The sequence below is a fragment of the Thamnophis elegans genome, chromosome Z (genome assembly GCF_009769535.1).
Source record: "Thamnophis elegans isolate rThaEle1 chromosome Z, rThaEle1.pri, whole genome shotgun sequence".
Taxonomy (NCBI): domain Eukaryota; kingdom Metazoa; phylum Chordata; class Lepidosauria; order Squamata; family Colubridae; genus Thamnophis; species Thamnophis elegans.
Genome location: NC_045558.1, coordinates 137,712,634 through 137,721,680, shown reverse-complemented (window position 1 = coordinate 137,721,680; position 9,047 = coordinate 137,712,634).

The following is a 9,047-nucleotide window of genomic DNA, read 5'->3' as shown; positions in this document are numbered from 1 at the left end:
TTGGATGGCGTTGTCCGTGCTTCAAACCTTGTACAGACATATCCTCCTTTGCAATTTTAATCCCTGGGTTTGATCATGCTGTGAGAGGTCATGCTGGACACCACAGATTTCTTTTCCTACCATTTTTGGTTCTTTGCATTTTGTTTAAGGATGTTGTGATCCAAACTCTACCCCATTTCTACCTATGTGGTGAATTATAAAAAAGCATCTCATTTCCATCTCATCAAGACTGTGCTTACTTTTAATCTTTTATAATATTCATATCAATTAACTGGAGTGGATTCAGTCAGATGGATTGATTGGATGGAATTTGTTTTGCTATCATCTCAAGATGAGTCTATTATTTTGATGTCCTTGTCACAGTTTGTTGCATAAATTCAAATCTAGAAAACACACACAGATAACTGATTCAGCTGGATTCATTATTTTTTTATATGCACAAGAATAGGTGAATAAATGTACAATACCAACAGGTGGTTCTTCCATGTAAACACAAGGCAGGAAAGTTACAAGCAAACACAAGCCATTAAGTTTCAATTCAGCAGACAAGCCCAGAGAGAACTGCTAGTTTACCTCTCAGAGCAGCAGACTGTTTAAGTTTCTGTTTCAATTCTCTGCACAAACTCAGATCTGTTTAAGCTCCCATTGGCTGACTGAATTGCTGTACCCATTCATTGGCTGGGCTTGTTCCTGTGTCTCTCCCACTCATGAATATTTTAACAGTTATTTTTTGGAGATATAATCCTCCAAAAATTCAAATGATTTCAATAACTGAGTACAGTTTTTTTTTTTTTAAAAAAAAATGTTCTTCGGAGAGACATTACTCAAAGAATTGAAATGCTTTCATAGTCTGAATGTTGATCTGCTGCATGGAACAGAAATGCCCTGTCAGAACCAATTTCCTGTTTTTGTACAGAAGAGAAAGCAAAATCAGTCAGTGTGCATCCCGAGCACAATAATACACAGCAGTGTCAGCAGCTGACATGGAGTTCAACTGAAGGGAATATTCATTCTTGGAGTTGTCTGAGGAAATGGTGGTGCGGCTTTGAAGAGAAGAGGAGTACCATTTTCTCCCATCATAGGGGTAGATTCTGACTATCCATTCCAAGCCTTTCCCTGGAGGCTGACGAACCCAGTTCCAAGCATAGCTTCTATCAGTGATGGAAACACCAGTAACTTTACAGAGCAAATTGAGATTTTGACCTGGGCTTACAGTTCCAGGCCCTGATGATACCAGAAGAACCTCAGAAAGGGACCCTAGAGAAATAAGGGAAATAAAAATTAGAATTCACATACATCAGAAAAAGAAATCATATTGTTGCTTTCTGTAAATTTGTTCCCTCACATTTTGGCATGGCTATCAGGGAAAAGAAAAACAGCAAGAAATTCATAATGGTTCCTTAAACAATTTTCCTCTGATTCAACACGTACACTTTGAGGAAAATGTGGCAATCAAACAGAGAGTTCTGCTTTTAATGGAGAAGACCTTACGATATTTGCATAAATCAGCTGGCTATAAAATAGCTCTTAGAAAGCAAGGTGAGCTTGTGTTCTTTAAGAGATTCTGCAGGAAGCCTCCCTTCCTCCCTCCCTCCCTCCCTCCCTCCTTCTCTTCCTCCCTCCTGCCCTTCTTTCCTCTCTCCCTTTCTGACAGCTCATATTCAAAACCCAACTCTTATGCCTATAAGCAAACTGAGATGTTTACAATCTTAAAGGTAAAGGTTCCCCTCGCATATGTGTTCTAGTCGTTCCCGACTTTAGGGGGTGGTGCTCATCTCTGTTTCCAAGCTGAAAACCCAGCGCTGTTTGAAGACGTCTCCATGTTCCTGTGCCCGGCATGAGTAAATGCTGAAGCCGCAGAGAACGCTGTTCCCTTCCCTCCGAAGGTGGTTCCTATTTTTCTACTTGCATTTTTTATGTGCTTTCAAACTGCTAGATTGGCAGAAGCTGGGACAAGTAACAATCAGAAAGATTGACAGTTCAGTGGTTCAAATCCATAGCACCGTGTAACTGAGTAACCTCCCATTACTTGTTCCTGCTTCTGCCAAACTAGGAGTTCGAAAGCATGTAAAAGTGAAAGTAGAAAAAATAAGAACCACCACCTTTGGTGGGAAGGTAACAACGTTCTGTACCAGTAGATATAGTTCATACCTTTTTTTAATGAAAATTATCAGTACTTTTGATCAGTGACGTCATCAAAGTAAACAGACCCACATGCTGATTACGTCACCAGATCATGCCCCCTAAGCGGAAGTGACGTGCATAGCCCCCACCCTCCGGATGTGACGTGCATACCCCTCCTCCCCGGCTGGGGTGTGCATAATTGACCCCACGTGGTGCAGGTTTCACAAGATCATAACCCTAGCCAGATATGTGTAATGGCCTAAGCAACCCTAGCCGGATATGTGTAATGGCCTAACCCCATAATGATGAGTAGCCCTAACAGATAAGTTGTTGTGCAATATCCTAACCCTATTTTTCAGATAGGGTTGAAACTTACCCCATCAAGAAAGATGCCAAGACTCTGTGTACATGATTAGTTTAACCCTAGATTAATTCTATGGACATTCAAGGGTGGTGGGAGTGGGGTTGTGAAATAAAAAATGTTTTTTATTTGTAATCAATCTCCTAAGGGCTGCATTTAAACCCACTTTTTTCCCTAGAAGGAATTTATTTCTAAGCAATGATGGTTTTAATTTTTGTTGAGAAACGGGGTCTGCATTTAACCATTTTTTCTCTAAAAGGTATGGGCTGCATTTAAACCCACTTTTTTCCCTAGAAAGAATTTATTTCTAGGCAATGTTGGTTTTAATTTTTGTTGAGACATGGGGTCTGCATTTAACCATTTTTCTCTAAAAGGTATTTACTTCTAGGTAGATTGAAGCCCGCCAACAGGAAAAGACAAGGAATATTAACAGGAATTAAAATGTTCACAATAGGCAACCCCGCCAGGTTGCATGCAGTGGATAAGCCTGTTCATTCATGCCTGGGATATGCCCTGACATGCCTTACTCGCCCACCCACCCCACTCCTCTGGCGCAAGAGACATGTGTGGGACATGCCCGGACATGTCTTACCTGCCCCATCCCACCCCTCCCCTGTGATTCTGCGCATGCGCAAGGTGCACTTGTCATTACAAGAGCTGGTTAGTTTGCCTTAATTTCAGCAGTCTCTTGAAGATGGAAACCTCTGATTCCAAAGATGTTTAAAAAACAACAGCAAAAGCCAGCATCAAATGCTCTGACACAAGACCCCTGCCACCAGAATGCGACAAACCCTGTTGCAAGTGGTATGATAAAGAAAGTTTTTTATTCAGACCTGTTTTGCATGGCTGCAGCATGGAGTGTTGTAATTTTAACGATGATGTGCAGAGTACTTACCGGACAGTATGTGAAACAGCGAATGATGCTTCATTATCACCCCGCAATGGTAAGTAAATATGTTTTTTTATTTATGATGTTGTAAATGACACTGGAGTGGATAACTCACTAACAAGATGCGCTTTATATTTTGCAGACTCCAAAATAATAACTCCTAGACAGCAAACTCTTCAAGACACCCCGCTTTTATATTCCAGTGATATTTGCTGCGGTCATAAAGCTTCTGCAGATTTTTATGATCTAGACTATAACTTGGGTTCTGAGCTATCCCAGAGACCACGCTATCTAAACAGTGAGTTAAAGAGTTGCAATCTGTGTAAAGACTGGTTTGCTTGCAGCTGCGGACATAATTTGTGGAATACAGACTCAACGAATTCTAAAATAGCATGTTATGCACCTCTATATTCTGCTTCTGATAGTGATGAGGAGGGATATTTTTCTGATGGAGGGGGTATAACCCTCTGAACTCTGTATAGCCAATAAAAGATTGTGTTAATGTCAATGCTTGCCCCATTTGTCAGTGTTCTTTCAATATAATGAAGCATTAAAAGGTTCTAAGCCATATTTATTATACTCCAGGATATGTAGGGGGTTATGGAGGAGTAAATACCCTTTTCCAGGAAGCTAGAAAACATGATAAAAACCTGACCATGAAGCAAGTCAAGATGTGGCTGTCAGGGCAAGATGCTTATACGCTTCATAAGCCTGCAAGAATTAATTTTCCTAGAAGTAAAACAGTAGTGTCCGGCTTAGATAATCAATGGCAGGCCGACCTCATAGATGTCTCCAAAATTTCTAAAGAAAACCATGGAAAAAAATACATCTTAGCAGTTATCGATGTGTTATCTAAATATGCCTGGGCCTCCCCTTTATCTGATAAATCAGGGAGGGAAGTTACATCCGCCTTCCAGAGTATCTTTAAAACAGGACGTGCGCCCCGAAAAATACAGACAGATGCAGGTAAAGAGTTCTTGAATACGGCGCTGAAGAAACTTTTAGCACGTTATGGCATTCATCATTTTGTTACACATAGTGAAACTAAAGCAGCAGTTATAGAGAGGTTTAATAGAACCCTAAAAAACAAACTCTGGAGATATTTCACAGCTAGAAATACCCATCGGTATGTGGACATTTTGGCAGACATTCTTCAGGGGTACAATAGCACTTACCATCGTAGCATTGGGACTGCTCCTAAAACCGTAAATTTGTCTAACGAAAGGGATGTGTGGCTGAGACTTTATGGGGTAACTTTAAAAAGTAAAAGAAAGGAAAAATGTCTTAAGGCGGGGGATCATGTCAGGGTATCTAGACTGAAGGGTAAATTTGAAAAGGGGTATCAGCAAACCTATGCGGATGAGATATTCATTGTCAAAGAACTGGGGACAAGGGGGGGAAAGAGTGGTGTATAGATTAAATGATTACGCGGGTGACCCGGTAGAGGGGGCTTTTTACTTTGAGGAGCTCCAAAAAGTTCCAGCTGACCAACAGCGTATATACAGAATAGAGAAAATTATCCAAAAAAGAGGGCAGGGGAGACACAGAGAGTTTCTAGTCAAATGGAATGGCTGGCCAGAGAAGTTCAACAGTTGGGTTAAGGCTACTGAAGTACAACATCTTTGAAATGTCAGATTTTTACATCACCCTCCCCAGCAATGCATCAGCAGCAATTTTTCCCCAAAACAAAAATTCTAATTTTGCTATTCAATTAGCGAGATTGTTGGCTCTTTCAGGGCCGTGGGAAGTGGGGCTAGCAGAGATACAATATCCACATAGCTGGCATACATTAACATCTCCTGGATATTTTGAAATTGCTAATGAGAGAAAGAAATGGCATTTTTCTTTGAGAAGCGGGCACTATAATAGCATCCGACAACTGTTAGAAAATATGAATAAACTTATATCAAATGCCAAGGATGGACCTAAGACAACCCTACATTATGATTCAGTGGGTCGGAAAATTAATCTTAAAGGAGATGAACCTCATACCATTCTAGTTAGCGGTGAACTTGGACATCTGTTAGGTATGTTCCCTGGATTCAACACCTTATATGTTTACACAGACATTGTAGAGCTCCAGATAGTAGGTGACTTCTATGTGCCACTACTATGCTGTGTACCTCTGCAGGGGCAAGACAATGATTTCATAACTATGACCTATGACCGTCCACATTATGTGCCAGTCAGCAAATATCACATTGATACCGTTACTATAGAAATCAAAACCGACCAGGACAAAAACGTGCATTTTTATCACAGGAAGGTGATTGTCAAGCTTCATTTTAGGCCTCGGAAAAGTGAAGGATGGTTGTAAATAAGGAGCACGGGAGACCTCAAGACTATGTGGCTTACTACAGGGCACAAGCTGGAGGCGGCCTTCCAGGCTTCCAAGGAGCCCCCATTATGTACGGGACTGGTTTAGGAGGGTTGTTCCGTGGACTTTTTCGAAAAGCAATGCCTTTTTGGAGGCGAGGATTAGAAATCATAAAACCGCATGTGAAATCTGCTGTGAAAAACATCACCAGAGATGTTGCAGAATATCTTGTATCGCGTGTTGTTGAGAACGGGCAGGATGGATCAGGTCTGGCCATAGCCAGGAAGAATTACGCGTCGGGCCCGCCTATTCCGTTTAAAAAGAGAAGACTTGTGAAAAAGCCCCATCATACCAAGAGGAGACGTGTGCAGAAGAGGAAACCCTGTGACAAGGAAGACATATTCTAATACATTATGTCATTTATTCATTCTGCTTCAGAGGAATGTGTCAAATCTGAACTGGATCTTTTTCAAGTGGCTCCTACACAGACCAGTATTGAAAACAGTACCTATATCGAGATCCCCCCTTTATCAGCGCTAATGCCCAATGGACCCCGGGAATTTTTCATCATGGGGCATGGTGAGCATTACACGGATTTAAACAACACCCTCCTGTATGTGAGCTGCAAGATTGTAAAAGCGGACGGGTCGGATATTGATGACGGGGCAAGGGTGGCCCTGGTCAACTACCCCATAGCATCTCTGTTTAACCAGCTGGATGTTACCTTGGAGATCGACTCATTACCCAGAGCCATCATTGCTATTCGTATAGGGCCATAATTGAACTGATTCTCAACTTTGGTGGTGATGCATTGGGCACCCAATTTACTTCTGGGGGATTTTACAAAGATGACTCAGATCTCATGGAGAGTACTCTACTGACAGCGGCTGGGAACTCTGGTTTCAAAGCGAGAGCGAGACACACGAGCGGTAGTCGAAAATGGGACCTGCTTGGGCCTCTGCATAGCAATCTGTTTTTTTCAAGACAGACTGCTAATTAATGGCATAGATGTGAAAGTCAAACTCACAAGAAGCAGAAATGAATTTTGTGTGATGAAGGATGGCAATGAGAATTACAAAGTGCAACTCCTGGCAGCTTCTCTCTTTGTAAAACGTGTGAAAATAGCCCCGGGAATGCGCCTTGGCCATGCAGAAGCTTTGCTAACCGCCAATGCCAAATACCCCATTGATTGAGTGGGGATGAAGGTTTACAGCATTCCCGCAGGTAGTCTTGTGTGTAATCAGGAAAATCTATTTCTGGGTCAACTGCCTAAACAATTAGTGATTGGGTTTGTGGACAATGCCGCTTTTAGTGGGGATTATGAAAGAAATCCATTCAATTTTCAACACTGCAATGTCAATTTCTGCGCCCTGCATTGTGATGGTGAACAGATCCCCGCAAAGCCTCTTCAGCCCGATTATGAGCTGCTCTGACACAAGACCCCTGCCACCAGAATGCAACAAACCCTATATGGCAACCTCAGAAGGGGATTTGTTTGATATAAATTTGATCCCCAAACCTCCCAAGCATGGGCGTAGAATAAGAAAAAGACCTGGCTTCATTGAAGAGAATATAAAGCTTTGTTATTGTAGATTCTGCAAAATATTAAATGGTAAGTCAATATAAAAATTTAGAAAACAGTATTTTGATTAGTTGAAACACCCCAATCTAATTCTACCTTATTTCCTGTTTTAGAAATGGTGCAGCCTCAAAATGTCAGCATGCCGCAAGTTCTGAAAGCGTGTGTTATTAAAATAATACATCATTGTTTAATGGGAAGTTTAAAATCAGAAGATGATGTGGATGGAAACAGTGAAACAGAACTTATTAACAGCTTATGTATTCGGCTTTCTATGCTGCATGTTCTCTGGGTCATCATCAGTATTACTGACAAAGTGAATAAATTATATTTCACCCGGGATACATTTGACGATCTCAAGACATTCATACAGTGTATCGAGAAGAGCCATAAACCGCTGTCATTAATGTCAAAGATTGAAGCTGAATTGCCATTGGCTCTGAAGAGGATCATATGCACGAATGTAACAGAAATTAATTACAAGAAACTGTTAAAGCTATGAAATTTATAATAAAATGTGCTTTACAAAACATATGAAAGGTGTATTATGTTTTTTCTTTTGCTGACCCTTCTGTTTAAACTTGTCAGATGTTAAACAGAGAGATACAGTTTAATTAAAGCTCATGTGATATTATTCATTTGGGATTTCCTATGCTGGTTGGGGGGGGGGCTGGTCAGTGTTTGCAAAAGGTGTGAAGAACTCATCAGCTCTGATGCGATTAATTTGCTACTTTAGCTTCTATTCAAATGCATCTTCTGGCTAGGCTGGGCGGGCAGTTTTTGCAAAAGATGTGAAGAACTCCCCTTTTCTGATGTGATTAATTTGTGACGTCACTAAGGTGTATAAAAGCAGGAGACATCCAGATAAACATTGTTCACATTTTGAGAGTTTACAGAGCTAGGAGCTTGTAGCTGGGACATAGAATGGCGTGTATCTTCTTCTGGTTGAGAGACAATCATAGAATCACAACTAACACTGTCTGCTGGAGATTCAGGAACAAAATACTGTTTTCTAAATTTTTATATTGACTTACCATTTGATATTTTGCAGAATCTACAATAACAAAGCTTTATATTCTCTTCAATGAAGCCAGGTCTTTTTCTTATTCTACGCCCATGCTTGGGAGGTTTGGGGATCAACTTTATATCAAACAAATCCCCTTCTGAGGTTGCCATATAGGGTTTGTTGCATTCTGGTGGCAGGGGTCTTGTGTCAGAGCATTCGATGCTGGCTTTTGCTGTTGTTTTATAAACATCTTTGGAATCAGAGGTTTCCATCTTCAAGAGACTGCTGAAATTAAGGCAAACTAACCAGCTCTTGTAATGACAAGTGCGCCTTGAGCATGCGCAGAATCACAGGGGTGGGGTGGGGTGGGGCAGGTAAGACATGTCCGGGCATGTCCCACACATGTCTCTTGTGGCAGAGGAGTGGGGTGGGTGGGCGAGTAAGGCATGTCAGGGCATATCCCAGGCATGAATGAACAGGCTTATCCACTGCATGCAACCTGGCGGGGTTGCCTATTGTGAACATTTTAATTCCTGTTAATATTCCTTGTCTTTTCCTGTTGGCGGGCTTCAATCTACCTAGAAATAAATACCTTTTAGAGAAAAAATGGTTAAATGCAGACCCCATGTCTCAACAAAAATTAAAACCAACATTGCCTAGAAATAAATTCTTTCTAGGGAAAAAAGTGGGTTTAAATGCAGCCCATACCTTTTAGAGAAAAAATGGTTAAATGCAGACCCCGTTTCTCAACAAAAATTAAAACCATCATTG